At 47.6% G+C, this 16,507-nt stretch overlaps 1 protein-coding gene across 2 annotated transcripts in view; it reads right to left on the bottom strand.

The window, feature by feature from the left end:
- Positions 1-16,507, bottom strand: part of LOC309552113 (cationic amino acid transporter 2-like) — a 251,702-nt gene that overhangs the window by 70,717 nt on the left and 164,478 nt on the right. The window lies entirely within an intron of this gene.

Raw genomic sequence — 16,507 nt, 5'->3', positions numbered from 1 at the left:
GATAAAGGACCGGGTCCTGCTCTAGTTCCAGATGGCGAATTGCCAACCCCCCATTGCGCACAAAGAATTTTGCCACAGCTTTATTCACTTTTATCCGGGCTTTGTTTAGGCTGGCCACCGACCGAGCCAGGCGCCAAGCGGTTCGGGCAACTATGTCCGACCATACTACCACTGTCTGGGGAAAAAGCGTCCGCAATCTCAGGAAATCCAGTTTTATATCCCGGATCAATTCCCTGGAAGAACGGAGGCCTAGGTCATTACCACCCGCATGAAGCAAAAGGACGTCAGGCGGTCGTTCCAACCGTGCACAACGATGGACTTCTGGAAGAACCCGTGACCACAACATCCCCGAAACCCCTATCCACCTCACTTTCACCTCATTCCTATCAAATCCCAGTTGTCGACCCTCCGGCCTAACTAGTGCCCTCCGAGCACCCCAAACAACGTAGGAATGTCCTAAAATCCAGACCAAGACCTCGGTGGGACCTGTAAAACATAAAAGAATACATACCAACATGCATCCCGTGTGCGCAACAAACACCAACACATACACAAAGCAACACCTAGAACACATGTAACAAATACTAAGGACGGGCCACCCCCGCCCCCCCCCCGATCAGAAATGTGCACCTCGGTCGCCGCATCATAATAGCTGCGGACGAACATACAGGCGAAAACGCCGTGACTCCCAACGACCAATCTTCCGCAATGCCTGATCATTAAGGCCCCACCGAGCTGCCTCCGTAGCAGCTCCAATGCGAAAAGAATGCGAGGAGTACTCATTCACAGGAAAACCAGCTGCCCCCACGCACTTACGGAAGACCGCAGTGAATTGAAAGCGAGAGAGCGCTGTGCCGTCGCCACGTAGCAACAGCGGGCCAGGCAGGGCGGAGCGCACCTGCAGCCAGTGCCTCACCGCAGATACTGGACAAAGAGAGGACCCCCGAATCTCTCCCAGTTCCACACAAGCCCCACGTCCTAGCTGGTCTGTTTTAGACCTGCGGATCCAGACCAGCACTCTGTCGTGATATAAACTCACATCTGACAACTGTAACCCCCCATTCCCCCGCCTGGAGTTACTTACCAACTCGCCTATGCGGAGGGCTCCAAAAAACGCCAAAACAAAAGCCGTACGGAAGAGGTCCACCTCCTGATCAGAAGAACAAACCTGCGGTAAACAATCCACTAGCCGAGCGAGCATATCGAAGGAGACCGGGCGTCTGGAATCGACCGATCGCCAACCTTTCTTATAACCTCGCAAAGCTTTGCGAACTAGGAAATGTTTTGTAGCATCCGTAACCCCTGACAACTGAAAATAGAAGGCCAAAGCCGCCATCTTCCGGCTCAATGAAGAAACCGACACTTTTTGTGCAAAATTCAAACCCACGAAATAAAGAAGCAGATACAGTCTATCTTGGTCGTCAGAAAGACCGCCAACCTCACTTACCAGCTGAGTCCATGTCGCCCATACCTGCTCGTACGCCTTCCAAGTGGCTGGACAAACCGATGCTCGAACCAAATTCATTACTGCGGCAAGGCTATGTTCCACAGATACTCGGGACAAGGCAATCCGTGCTGCTCCGCCTCCGGTGCCAACCGCCGAAACCTGTCCCACTGGAATCGAGAAAGAGCATCAGCCACCGAATTGTCAACACCCGGTACGTGTACAGCATAAAAAAACGAATTCAGCTTTAGACATTGTAACACCAGGTGCCGAAGCAATCTAATAACCGGCGGGGAAGAGGCGGTGATGCTATTGAGTGACTGTACTACCCCCAGGTTATCGCAGTGAAAACGAACTCGTTTATTCCTGAACTCCGGACCCCACAGCTCTACAGCCAACACAATGGGAAATAATTCCAACAATACCAAGTTTCGGATGAAGTCAGAACCACGCCAAGAGTCCGGCCACTCGCCCGCACTCCATCGACCCTGCAAATAAGCCGCGAAACCCCCAGAGCCGGCCGCATCGGTGTAAAGTTCAAGATCAAAATTGGACACAGGAGCTTCCAACCATACCGACCTACCATTGAAAGAACCCAAAAACAACTCCCAAACTCGCAAATCATCACAATGGTCCTTGGACAATCGAATATAATGACGTGGAGCCCTAACGCCGGCCGTGGCCGCCGCCAACCGCCTACAAAACACCCGCCCCATGGGCATGATGCGGCAGGCAAAGTTCAGTTTCCCCAGCAGAGATTGCAGGGCCCGCAGCTGAATTTTTCGGGCCGCTAAGGCTCCGGCAATGTCCTCCCGTAGGTCCCGCAATTTGTCGAGCGGAAGCCGGCACTCCATTTTCATAGTATCAATGACAATGCCCAGAAAACGCAGTTCCGTGCACGGACCTTCCGTCTTGTCAGGAGCCAATGGTACTCCAAAATATTCAAAAAGCTGCTGGACAGTAGCCAGAAGCGCCGCACACGCCACTTCTCCGGGAGGACCAATAACCAGGAAGTCGTCCAAATAATGAATTATTGAAAAAAGGCCAGAAACATCCTTAACCACCCATTCTAAAAAGGAACTAAATGTCTCAAACAGAGAACAAGAAATGGCACAACCCATGGGGAGACAGCGGTCCACAAAGTATTGCCCTTGCCATACGCAACCCAAAAGATGCAAACTGTCTGCGTGAACCGGCAACAACCTGAAAGCAGCCTCAATGTCCGTCTTTGCCATCAGAGCCCCCCGCCCAAAACGACGAACCCAGGCCACTGCCTTATCAAAAGAAACGTAGGAAACAGAACAGAAATCCTCCGCAATAGCATCATTAACCGAACCACCCGGAGGATAAGAAAGGTGGTGAATGAGCCTAAACTGATTAGGTTCCTTCTTTGGAACCACACCCAAAGGGGACACAACCAAATTAGGCAATGGTGGGGACGCAAAGGGGCCAGCCATTCTGCCCAACCGAACCTCTTTCTGAAGCTTCGCAGAAACCACAGAAGAATGTAGGTTCGCAGAACTCAAATTTCCCCCAGGCGGGGGTATCACCGACAAAGTACAGGGGATGTGAAAACCCTGTGAAAACCCCGACAGCAAGAGTCCAGCGGCCTCCCTGTCAGGATATCTATTTAGGAACTTGACCAGTCTTTCCACTTTCACCGGCGTCCGCCCTTTTTCCAGCGTCGGGATTCTTGCCACCCCCTTGCTTGAAGCATCGTGAAGAGGGGTGAGAGCCCCCGCAATTGGAGCATTCATGCTTAAAGCGACAGGAGGCCCCGAACTTGCAAGTGCCCTCATTGAACTGCCAACAGAGGCCCTTACGTTTTGCGGCCGGAGAGGACGAGGAGGCAGCCCCTCCGACCCCGCCCTGAAAGGGATGATTAGTAGATCTCGCCTGGGTCATAAGGCGCATCCATAGACTGATATCCTTATGGTCCCATCTCAAAGACGGGCGGACAGCCTTGCGCTGACGAAATTGCTCGTCATAGCGTAGCCAAGCAGTACCACCATAAACCCGATACGCTTCCCCGATCGAATCCAGATAGCAAAACAGAGGGGAACACTGATCATTTTGCTTCTCGCCAATAACACTGGCCAGAATGCTAAACGCCTGCAACCAGTTGTTAAATGAACGCGGAATTAAACGATAACAACGTTTTTCTTCTTCTTCTTTTTTGGATTCGTCCGGCTTGACCCTATCCAGATTAAACTTTTCCAAAGGTAGAAGCGAAAAAATTTCCACATACTCACCACGCCAGATCTTTTCCCGCACTTCCGTTTTCAGATGTGCACCCAACGGGCCCTCGAAGCAGACATACACCTCGCATTTCGCCGAGTCGGCCAGGCGCACTAGCTCCTTGTCCCCGTCAGTGGACCCCGAAGTCCCCGCTTTCACTGACGTCACCTCTGGCACAGGCGTCGATACCGTGGCGACGGGACTCACCTCAGCGACTGCAACTGGAACCGTAGTCCTAGGTTCAGTAGTAAGTGCAGCCGCGGCCGTACCCCCCCCTGCCGCCGCTGCCCAAGCATGGACAGGCGCACCCACGGGTGGAGCCGGTAAAGCCGGCTCACACCTGGACAATAAATCCTTAAATCCGGCCAAAAAATTATGCAGTAACGACACGCCCCCCAGCCCCCCATCCGGGACTAACGATGTACCTGGACCCCCTGCCACAGATGCCCCCCCAACACTATTCTGGATCACCACCCCGGGTGCCGGAAGAGAGGGCCCCTCAAAACCCACATTGGACATACCAGACACAGGAGACAGGGCGGAGGGCGGAGGGCGCAGGGACAGCAAGAATACCAGAAGTCCCAGACGAATATAGAGAGGCAGTCCCACCCAAAGCAGCAGAAGGAGAATAGCCCGGCAAGGAGGAAGAAAGACACAAAGAAGAAGGAGAGTAAAAAGAGACTGACTTACCTGGCTGACCCGGTGAAGGACCCCGTTCAGCCGTTCGTCCGTGTCCAGACTGCGGAGCCGCCCCGATGTCCGGCCGGTCATCTTCATCTGTCCCCGACAATTCTCCTTCAGAGCGCTCCCCGCTGTCAGCCAAGTGTGATCCTCGGCTGGGACCCGGAGAGCCATGGCCGCCTCCGTGCAGACCGATGACGTCATCGCTGTGAGCTGCCACTCTTGTTGGACCTGGATGGCCTCCGTAGCTGGGTCGCCGCTGACTGACGTCATCATCGAGCGCCTCCTCTCTACTTGGACCTAGAAGGCCTCCGTACCTCCGACGCTGACCGGTGACGTCATCGCCGGGCGCCTCCGCCGGAGCACCGCCATCCACCGATTCTTCCTGATCCTGCCGAACGCCCCGCAGCAACGGGACAGCGGCGGGCGCCGCAAGCTGGTCCGGAACTGGCGAGGGGACGCTGGGAAAGCTCCTGGTACCTCGGCTTCTTCCTCGAGAGGTCACGGCCGCACCTGGGGGAAGGCCCGCACCCGGACCCCGCACTCGACTCCCTCGCAGAACCCCACTCCCACTGGAAGGACCCGGGGAGCCGGTCGCAACGTCCGGAACCGCAGGTGAGGAGGCAATGGCGCGGGAGGAGGTCGCGCTCTGTTTGCCGGGGCCCCGCCAAGGTCGAGGATTCCTTCCAACGCCAGCAGCACCAGTGGGGGGCTTCCCGCCAGTGGCCGAGGTTGAAGGGTCCCTAGGGGGGCTCCCTAGGCGGCGGCGGACCCTAGGGGCCGTCTCAGGGCTGAAGCGCTCAGGAGGCCTTGACCTCCTAGGCCGTTGTAAAATTGGGGCAGGTGAGGCTGGTACCTGCCCCGACCCCTGAATCAAGTCATTCATCCTAGATTGCAGCCATTGTGGGCCATGGGCCATGGCTGCACTCCTGATCTGAGCAAGCATGGTATCCAAGTCCGCCATTATGTACTAGCAATGAGGGCAGAGAAGTTTTTCCTTTGCTGTCCAGGTTGCAACTGACCGGACCCTTGGGACCACCCTCAAATTATTCCCCCACTGACCCCACCTTGTCACACCCTGCCCCACCCTGCCCCACCTTCCTAACGACCAATCACCTATCTAACCTGTTTACTTAAATTAATTAACCCCCACTGGGTAGCAACCTGTCCTGCAAACCCAGTCATGTCCAGCCTTCCGCCTAATGCTGTGCATCTATCTCCATGCTTCCCCCTTGTAGTATTTCACTGACTGCAGGTGGTATGTACATACTTGAGAACCGCCTGAGATTTGTGGCTGTGGTGCACTGCAACAAATGGTGCAATTTTGCTAAACCTACCGAAACTTAATACACAGGAGCCGAATGGCAGGCAGTGTTGGCTAGTTCAACAGAAACCAGTTGACATTCAGCCTGTGTACTGCGGTCAGCTGGCTTCTGTTAAAGGGGCATGATCAAAAGTCTGTTGGTCAGAGCTCACAGCTAATAGTTAAGAGCTCTAACTGAATGTTGTGGCAGAGCAGCAGTCCACCCTGTCAGATAGAACATCAGGTGAGATTGGTGTACTAATGTTGGATAGTTAGTACGGTTGCTCCTCCTGAGCTGTTTGTGCAATCCAGCAGGGCTAAATGGGGGGGGGGGGGGGGGCACTAGTGTACTACACACAACAGTGGGAGGAACTCAAACTTGGGTACATAGTTTGAGTCAGAAGTACATGGCATCCCACGCACAGCACCTCCTGTACTTTTTTACAGCCGCTATATATATATATATAATATATACACGGTTCCCAGCCATTTTTCTGGATGTGGGTCTGCCTGGCTTACTGCTAACAGCACATTTTCAGCATGTTCTCGAAGTGTGAGCACTGAGACAATGACCAGTCCAGTATCTTTGGGTTTTTATAGTGATTGAGAACTTGGATGGGAGAAGGGATGAGTGGGATACTACTTTAGCTCAACAATGTACAATTTGCTAGTGACAGCTGAAAAATGCTTTATATCCAAAAGTGCAGCGCCGAAACCAGTGAATAATTAGAAATGCTAAAAAGCTCAAATTATATAAAGAAAAAAAGGATAGTGTCCAAATGAGTACAGTCCCAACAACAGGTGCAGAGATATGAATCCACGTGCAAAATATTCAGATTTCTTCCAGTGACACCAAGGATTAGTGTAAGAAGGGGACACCTCTGTGCTCAGGTATAACAAGCGGCTTACCGGAATTCCGTGGCTGCTCAATTGAATGAGACAGCCTCTCCCAGCTAGTAATAAAACCAGTAGATCGACAGGTGTCAAACTCAAGTGCTTCAAAACTCCTCAGACAGCCTTTTCCGGTGGGTTGTTATACCAATAACATTAATATATGTCAGGCTTGGAACTCCTCATTTACTCCATCGAGCATAGATGCATGTGTAGAGAGAAATAGAGGCCCATAGCGTAATCCCGTAAACAATGGGCAATATTTATTAAAAAAACTACTTGCACTATAAAGAGACAGACAAAAACAGGCATGTAGTTAGGCTGGTCGTGGATCTAACCGCGGCGTCCCGCAGGTCTCCAAATCAGCATATGGAAGATTGAAAAACAGCCGGCTCCGTTGGGGGGCGTGTGGACGTAGCGTCTGGAGTCGCAAAAGTTTCGTCTTTTGATGACAATGTTGGCGACTCCAGACGCAACGTCCACACGCCCCCCAACGGAGCCGGCTGTTTTTCAATCTTCCATATGCTGATTTGGAGACCTGCGGGAAGCCATGGTTAGATCCACGACCAGCCTAACTACATGCCTGTTTTTGTCTCTTTATATTGTAAGTAGTTTTTTTTTTTTTTTTTTATAAATATTGCCTATTGTTTACAGGATTACGCTATGGGCCTCTATTTCTCTCTACACATGCATCTATGCTCGATGGAGTAAATGAGGAGTTCCAAGCCTGACATACATTAATGTTATTGGTATAACAACCCACCGGAAAAGGCTGTCTGAGGAGATTTGAAGCACTTGAGTTTGACACCTGTCGATCTACTGGTTTTATTACTAGCTGGGAGAGGCGGTCTCATTCAATTGAGCAGCCACGGAATTTCCGGTAAGCTGCTTTGTTATACCTGAGCAGAGGTGTCCCCTTGTTACACTAATCCTTGGTGTCACTGGAAGAAATCTGAATATTTTGCACGTGGATTCATATCTCTGCACCTGTTGTTGGGACTGTACTTATTCATTTGGACACTATCCTTTTTCTTTATATAATTTTGGAGCTTTTTAGCATTTCTAATTATTCACTGGTTTCAGCGCTGCACTTTTTGGATATATTGCATTTTTGAATCCCTGTTAGTTGATTTTGTGCCAGCTGCTTATAATTGTTTAGAGTCGCCATATTCTTTGTCATATTTAGCGCAGAAATTTTCTTCTTTTATGAAAAATACTTGTTGGTGCTGGCTTGATGCCGGTTAAGGCCCCGTTCACATTGCTGCGATCCGATTTGTGGGGGCGACCTCCGAGGTTGCGGTGCGAGCAGCGCGCCGCGACCTCGGAACGGCCGCCACAGACTTCATAACATTGAAGTCTATGGCGGTCGCCCCAAAGAAGCTCCGGACCCTTTTTCTAAGTCGGAGTGACTTGTGTCGCTCCTATTAGAACGGGTCCGCAGCTTCCCTATGGAAGGCGACCTGTGAGGCGACCAGGTCGCCTTAGTGTGAACAGGGACTAATAGAACAAAAAATGTGTAGTGCTAAACCCAAAAATATCAAAGAAAAATGGGTAAAACAATGATCGCAATTAAATTAATAGTGGTCACCAATAAAAATATGTAAAGTTAATGTGTACACAAACAACAAAAGGGAAAAAAGTTTTTGCAAAAAAAATATAGTCCCTGTGATTTTTTACGTTGCTAATTTGAAAAAAGTCCCACTGTATTTCAAGAGGTGGATGTTGTCTTCTATGGCTGCTTCAACACACGACTTGTGATAACCAAAACTGCTTACCAAATGAAGTTGGTCTACCAAATAAATTGACAGACCTTGGCTCACTTTTGATACAATGATGACAGAATCCACTTGCTAAGCTTCACTTTAGTATGAGGGAAGAAAGCTCTCAAAGGCAGATGTTCAAAAGCCCATATGGATTGGACAAAAGAAAAAAGCACATAGTGTAACACTGTATATTGGCAAAAGGAAATGTAAGAATAGCACTCAGAGTATCCTAATGCTTGAGGTGTCTCACAAGGGACACCAATCAGGGGAAGGAGAGCACGGCAGATCCCAAGAAAATGGCAAACTACCCATGCAAAGCACTTGCAAAAACAAGCGTACACACTTGTTTTTCATATTAATTTATTGAGTTAAATTTATCTTTTAGCGCAGAAATCCACCCTACCTTTCCACTTGATGCCGGTTAAGGCTGTTCTGCTGCCTGTTGACTCGGAACTGACTTCCGATCACCTCCTTGTGACTCAAAGTCCTTTTTGTATCTCCCTTTGGCATTCCTTGCTGAGCTAGCTACTTTATCACTGCTGAACACTTGCATGCTTCAATGCCTGCACCGGCACCCTCACACACTTAATCTTCAGGGCTTAGACACTGGCACCCCCTTTTCTAAGCCTTCTGTACTGGTTAGTTGGCTCCTGGATCCCTCTGGCCTTCTGGAGTGGTGCCCTATCCTAGGCAGACCCCTGGGCAGTTTTCAGTACTCGCGATGCTGCTTTCCTGAAAAACTCTGCCCAGCAGCTCCACTCAGTCCATAGCACACTGGATCCCTCTCTGCAGCTCAGCTCAACCTTCCGTCCTCTAGGCCGACTGCCCAGGACACTTTCCTCACTCTGACAGGAGAGTCAGCCGTCACCCTCCTCCTGGGACTCTGCTTCCCGCCAAAGATGCTCTGTCATGTGTCTCCCCCCCCCCCCCCCCTCAGACTTATACCCCATCACAGGATGCATTGTGGCAGATTCTTCCCTCTGGGATGGATACAAGCCCTGGTGTGCTATTGGCCAGGTTTCCTCCACTCTCCAATAAGAGTCCTCATTGGACATAGCGGGGAGACTCCCCAAGCTCAACAGGCACACCTGGAAACACATGACAGCCTAGCTGAACAATCATGCCCCCCTGATAGTTTTACAAGCACATACCTAGGAGGGTGCTACATCCACCCCCCCACCAAAAGTGAGCCATGTCCCCATTGGCTCTGAGGCAGTCGCCTCTTACAAAAATTTGCCAAAAACCTGGAGTATCCCACACAGTGTAAATGTCCCCCTTGACCAGCAAACTGTATTGCTAAACCATGTAGTAGTTCACCGACTGCAGGTGGTATGTACGTACTTGGGAACCGCCTGAGATTTGTGGCTGTGGTGCACTGCAACAAATGGTGGGTTTGGCAAAATTGCACTAAAACTCAGTACACAGGAGCCGAATGGCAGGCAGTGTTGGCTAGTTCAACAGAAACCAGTTGACATTCAGCCTGTGTACTGCGGTCAGCTGGCTTCTGTTAAAGGGGCATTACCAAAAAATGTCTGCCGATCAGAGCTCTCAGTCAATAGTTAAGAGCTCTGACTGAAGTGTTGTGGCGGAGCAGCAGTCCACACTGTCAGAACACAATAGAACATCTGGGGAGGTTGCTGTACTAATTATTGAAAGTTAGTACGGTGGCTCCTCCTAAACTGTTAGGTTTTTTTTTCTTTTGTTCATTCCGGCAGCGCTAAATGGGGGGGGGGGGACCACTTGTGTACTACACATAACAGTGGGAGGAGCTCAAGCTTGGGTCTATAGGGTACATAGTTTGAGTCAGAAGTACATAGTTCACTGGTATGAGTATGGATCACAAATAACTGATCAGTAAAACAGGTCAGTTTTTTTTGCATAATAATGGAAATAATGGCATAAAAAAGGAAAACAAACAACCCTCCATGCTCCTCTGCTCTGACATATTTTGCCTCACCTAAGGTGCTTAAAGGAGAAGTTCACCTTTTCAAACATGTTCCACCTATATTTAGGGTGGGAAACATAACATGTTTCAGCAGCTGCAGCCTCTCCCCCTCCTAACGTGGCTGTGTGGGGCTCTACCAAGCCACATCATTCATTCACAGTGCTCTGTGGATGGGAAACTACACGTACTGACAGCCCTTTGCAGCTCTTAGCTTGTAGTTTCAATAAACTACCATGGTGCTTTTGAGCACTTTGGTAGTTCTTTTTCTCTTCCTGTAAGGCCTGGTTCACGCCTATGCATTTTACATAATTCAGTCGCATTTTGAATTTTTGAATACAGGTTTTTGAAACAAACAAATGCTCTTTATATCTAAGGCCCTAAAGTTGCAAAAAAAAAAAAAAAAAACATTGACTACAAAAAGAATACAAATGACCTGAGGAATCTGGAGTAAAAATTGGGAAAGATGAAGCCTCATGACAAATATAAAATACGCTTCCCTTACTTGATATGTACAAATCCATGCACAATGCAGTGAATGCACATGCACAAAACTAAATTCAGCCATAGGGAACTACTAGCTCTTAATTTATCTGATGTCTGTAACACACTGATGAGGACTGAGCACTGCAGTATTCCATCCGTGAGTTGGGACGCTCGGGGCTCCCACAACTGTAAGACACGCTGAACACCAGCGGCTGGAGGTAACGTCAGCAACGGGAGGTGGGAAAACAGGGCTGGCTAACGCCCACGGCTCCTCATTTGTGAAAGATTTTGCACAGCACAAAAAAAAAAGAGGTAAATCCACTTTATAAATGTAGATTTGTGCTCCTTGCTAAAGTGTTTTTCAGTCCTTGGAAAAATAATCCATAGCTTTGTAATCCTATATGGTAGACTAAGTTAGGTGGGGAAGCCGAGTGGAACGCAAGCCGGTATTCACCGCTCTCCACTCGTGAGCTCCATTTTTAGCTGGCGTTTTATTGTTTTAACTTATCGTCTATATTTTAAAAAGTTTATTAAAGCCTTTGAAACAGTAATACACTATCTGGAGCTTTCTTTCATTTCCACTAATTCAACCGGATCCACAGAAGGAGGCCAATTAGGAGAGGGCAGTCCGGAGCATTGGGGCACCGCAACGCCTAGCGGAACCTACCCTGGTCCAGGTGGCCAAACAAGCGGTATTTGGTCTTAATACTATAAGGTATATAAGACCCATTTTATCTTGTGAGTGTGTTATTTTATTACCTCCCACGGTGACAACAAGTACCAGCACCTGACCGTTTGAAGATTGAGCACAGAGCACCTGCACTTTATATATTTTTTTTCACCCAAGGATAACCTGCATAATTGCATCACAAGTCACCCATGAACTGTATTTTATGAGGATTCCTATGAACCATTTTTTTGAGCACTAATTGAACAAATCATCACAGAAAGACTTGCACTTTCCATCACCCATTAATTCCTGTTATCTTTTCTTTTGATTCATATTGTCTGTATATGTATTTGCACTGTTATATAATTAATTTTTTTTGAATTTTAAGTAATTTTTACAGTACACAAAAACCTTATTAAGAAACATAGGGGTACCAGTATTTGTCATCTACTGTCAATTGTGCTGCATCTATTGTTATTTAAATTACATCCTTCTCATTTGATATTTATTTTGATTTTCACCACTAGCACATTAAGCACTTTAGAGGTTCTTATATCATTTGTATGTACCACTAGCACTTTATAAGATTGCTTTCAGCAACAGTACCCAAGGCCTACCTACCATAATATCTTATTGCAATTTTTGCGCTGGTTAAGCACCTTTCTAGCTTCCAACCCACCTACAGCAAGCCCTATAGCTATCCCCTATTTGTGGCTATACCATATCACTGTTACCCTTTCTATAGCAGCTGCAATTTTATAATTTAACATATATATTTGTGTACACCTCTAATCCTACCCATTGGCGCGGGGGATATACTTTCAAGTATAATTACCCTCCAATGCTGCACAGTACTAGATAATGGTCTCAGATCTGAGGGATAGCCTGTAATGCACAGTGCCCTGGATGCATCTGCCAGTGGTCAGAGGAGGCCTGAAATGCACACACAGTACTCTGGATGGGCGGTGGTCTGAAGGGAGGCCTCACCTCAGGCCTCCTGTAATTGTAATGCACACTACACACTCACAGCGAGTGTTCTATCTGCTCTGAACTTGGGCAGTCGTCGTGATCAGGACTCTCGCTCGGACTCGGGAGGCCTGGCTGTAATGCACAGTGCTGCTCTGGCCTCTGGCAGTCGTACTCATCACACTGTGGGACTCTAAAGCCTGTAATGCTGGCTGCACACAGTCACTTGCTTGCTGCAAGCGGAAGCAGATAGAGCTCCGTGGAAACCAGAAGTTAGTTCACGAGGGTAATCGTCCCTTCCTCACATTTTTGTTTAGTTTTAGTTTGTTTACGAAAACGGAATTGGTTTTCATCATAGTTTTCCTTAGTGGACGAAAATGTGCTGTACTTTTCCTTTAGTTTACGTCACTGTAAAAATGGGGCTGACAAAAATTTTGACGAAAATGTGTTCATTGATGAACACTGGTACAGACAATAGGATGTGTTTTTTTTTTTTTTTTATGTACAGTATATAGTAGTTCAAATTATTAACCACTTGCCAACCAGCAGTTTAACATTTATTGCTGGTCGGTGGCTTTAACCCATAACGTACCGGGTTTACAGGCACGCACCGCTTGCTACTTGCGCTGTATTTGTCAGCAGGCTCACAGCCAATGATTTTGGCTGTGAACCTGCTGATGGCTGTGGGGAACCACAGCACAGAGATCACTGTGTTTATAAGCACAGATCTGTCTGCTTCTTTCTCCCTTCTTTCTCCAGCCAGTCTGTAAGTAAAATCAGCCCCCATACACTTGTTAGGTGCCCAGTTATTGGATATGATTTGTAACAGAAAGTAAAAGATAGTTTTGGAGGGTTTTTTCTGCATTTTCGGTCTATTTTTCGGTTATATAATAAAAATAACCACAATGGTGATCAAATACCACAAAAAGAAAGCTCTATTTGTGTGTGAAAAAAATTATAAAGATTTCATTTGGGTACAGTGTTGAATGACCGGCTGAATAGCAAAAAATGGTCTGGTCATGAAGGGGATTAAATCTTCCGGAGGTCAAGTGGTAAAAGCAGAACTCTAGCAAAGATCAAAAAAAGTTAAAAATCTCTTGGCAAATCCATACGCACTTTGTCACAGCCATGTAGAGATGGCGGGAACTAGCATATCTGTTCACTCCTACATTGCCTCTGCACTTTGTGGAAGTAATGTGAGAAGTAGTGTCGGATGTTACTTCCGGGTCACAACTCGTCATACAGAAACTGGTTCCCTGCACTACTTTAGGTTTTTAGCATTTTTTGAGCTTCAGTGTCTAGAAGAAAAAAAAATGTCTGTAGAGTTCTTTTGGAGCGTTTTTCCAGAAGCAAAAAAAAATGCTAAATTCTTCAAAATGCTACAAAAATGCTCCTAACAGCTTTTTTTGAGGGTTTTTTTTTTTTTTCTTCCTTCATGTGCTGTTTTCTATTTGTTTTTTTATTGGTTGAACTAGAGGATCTGGTGTCTTTTTTCAACCTGACTATGTAACTATATAAAGCGTGAGCTTCCAATTTTAGCTAAATACAGTTTCAATTAAAATGAAACATGCAAGGTTATTGGTTTGTAGGCAGGTTACCTAGTTCAACTAGTTAGGGGCGTTTTGGGGGTGTTTTTTCTGCTCTAGGATCAGCTCTCAAAACGCCCAACAAGACAAATCCTATTCATTTCAATGGCCTCTGTTCACATCTGAGCGTTTTGACGCCGTGAGCAAAACGCCCAACACTCAAAAAAGTACATGAGCTTCTTTTTGGGCAGATTACTGGCGTTTTCCATTGGTCTCTATTCAATCTAAAAACGCCTGCACAAAAAACGCCTGCAAAAACGCCCATAAAACCGCCTGAAAAAACACCCATAAAAACGCCTGGAATAGCAACGCCAAGATGTGTACATAGCCTTGGGGATGTTAGGGAAAGACTGTCCACTTTGTTTTGAAACTGTTTTTTTGTATTTGAACTTTGTAATATGTTGCACTTTTTCATGTAAAGCTTTTGAAACCTTGTTCCCACGTGGTCTGAAGTTGCTAAAAGGGTGTAATGCAAGTAACTGGCACCATTCCACAGTTCAGGTCACTAAGGTACATTGGTGTATGAAGACATCAGTACAAGAGTTAATACAGTGTGCAGATGCAAGTGGTTACCTAGGGTAATGGAAGTACACCAAGCAACCTGTCGTTAACTGTGTGCCTGAGATAGGTAGGATAGCCTCTCGCAGGAGGGAGTTTTTAGCGGCACTCTCCATGAGTGCTCTCCATGAGCAGTCTGTCTTCCATAGCAATGGGAGAATACTGGCACCACAGAGATCCCCAGCCTGTGTCCTGGTACGGAAGAGTGAAGTGAATGCATGCATGGAGTTGGCGCTAGTTGCACGGCAGGACCATACCGTTACTGGGAATGAGGTAGCGATGAAACGCTGGACGGGTAGATGTGGACCAGGCTCAGCTTGTCCCTCCTAAATGCAAATTGCAGAGAAATTGTACATTATCACAGGAACCCAAGAGTTAACTGGAGGACAGTTATAGTGCAAATGTGCACAGTGTACAGTACATTAATACCAGGGACGTTCAGTCAGGGGAGGCTGAACATAAAAAAAAAAAGGATCGAGTTTTGGGGGTCGTGACTCAGCCACCTGGGTTCACAGAGACCCCAAATTTGGGGGGCTGGTAGCCTAAGTCGTACCCCACCACTGGTCAAATTGGGGCTCCTAGCACGTATGGTTCCATAGATACGGGACTCCTTGCGCAGCCTTTCAGAAGCTACATACCGCGAGGCCAGTTTAAATACAAGCTCGCACATGCTTTTTGCAGCAGACTAAGAGAATGAGTAAAGCCCCGTACACACGTACCGAAAGTCGGCCGAACGACCGGCCGTCTTTTGTTCGGTGCTGTCCTGTCGGTTGAAAAGTGCAAAAGACTGCACACGAATTTTGTCGGCCAACAACAGCGGACTGCAGAAGTGATGTCATGTGATGGTTAACTTTCCGTGTGTTTTTTCTTTTCTGAGCATGCCCAGTCTTGCTAATCTGCTGTTTGTCGGCCGAATTCTGTACTGACTGGTAAACAATTGGCCGTTCTGGTGACGGCCAACAAAAATTTTATAGCCTGCACACCCGATTCTGTTCGGCCGAAAATTCGCTGTCGGTTGTCGGAAGCATCATACTAACAAGCCCACAATCGGCCGATCGTTCGGCGGCCGAATATTTACGGCCGACAATCGGTACGTGTGTATGGGGCTTTACAGTGCCTCTGACTTCTTGTCGGAAGCACTGAGCTCAATGGACAGCTTGGAGTCTTGGACCAACAGTAAAGCACCATTGGTCTAAGCTGTCCAGTAAAAATGCTGCAGTTTTTTATGTCTACAGATTGTTAAATGAGTGATAAGTATGTGCGACTGAAATGATTGGACATGCCTGAAGCATTCACCAAGTGACAGCATTCACAGCTGTCTCATTATTTCAGTATGGGATCTTACTTGGGATCTGAACCCATGGTTGCAGGGTGCATATCTTGGACTCATAACCACTACACCATGGAGCGAGCAGTTATGTGTGCAATAGCAGGTGGTCCTATGCAATTGTGCAACCAGCCACTTACATGAAGGGATGGCCAATATTTGGGACTTGTTTTGTAGCTAATTCTGTTTTTAGCATTGATGTTAGACTGATATTGCTATTATATATTTACATATCTAACTTTTTAAATGTCTTATTCATATTTGAAGAGAATGTTGAGTACTACTGCTATATGTGCATTTGCATGGGACTCCCTTCTATTCCCCAGTTAACTGTATTCTGCATAGTAACTTACTGCTTTGCAACTTACCCAGAAGCCCCTAGGTCATGGGTGCAAATCACAACCATGACATCAGTTGGATGAAGTTTCAATATGATACTTTTTTTTGGGGGGGGGGGGGCAACATGTCTTCCTAACACAGCCCCTCATAGCCCCACACTCCACGTTGCCCCACACTTCAACACAACACAATCCCTACCTCATATTCAATCCCCTCACACCACCAGCAGCAGCAGAATCTCCCACAGCAACAACAACAGCAACAACAGCCGTGGTCGTAGCAGCAGCAGGAGTGCCTGATGAGGCTGGCACAC

This window comes from Pelophylax lessonae (assembly GCF_965119305.1).
Source record: "Pelophylax lessonae genome assembly, chromosome: 4".
Classification (NCBI taxonomy): domain Eukaryota; kingdom Metazoa; phylum Chordata; class Amphibia; order Anura; family Ranidae; genus Pelophylax; species Pelophylax lessonae.
Note: the sequence above shows the minus strand (reverse complement) of the source record. Positions and strands in the feature narration are given on the sequence as shown.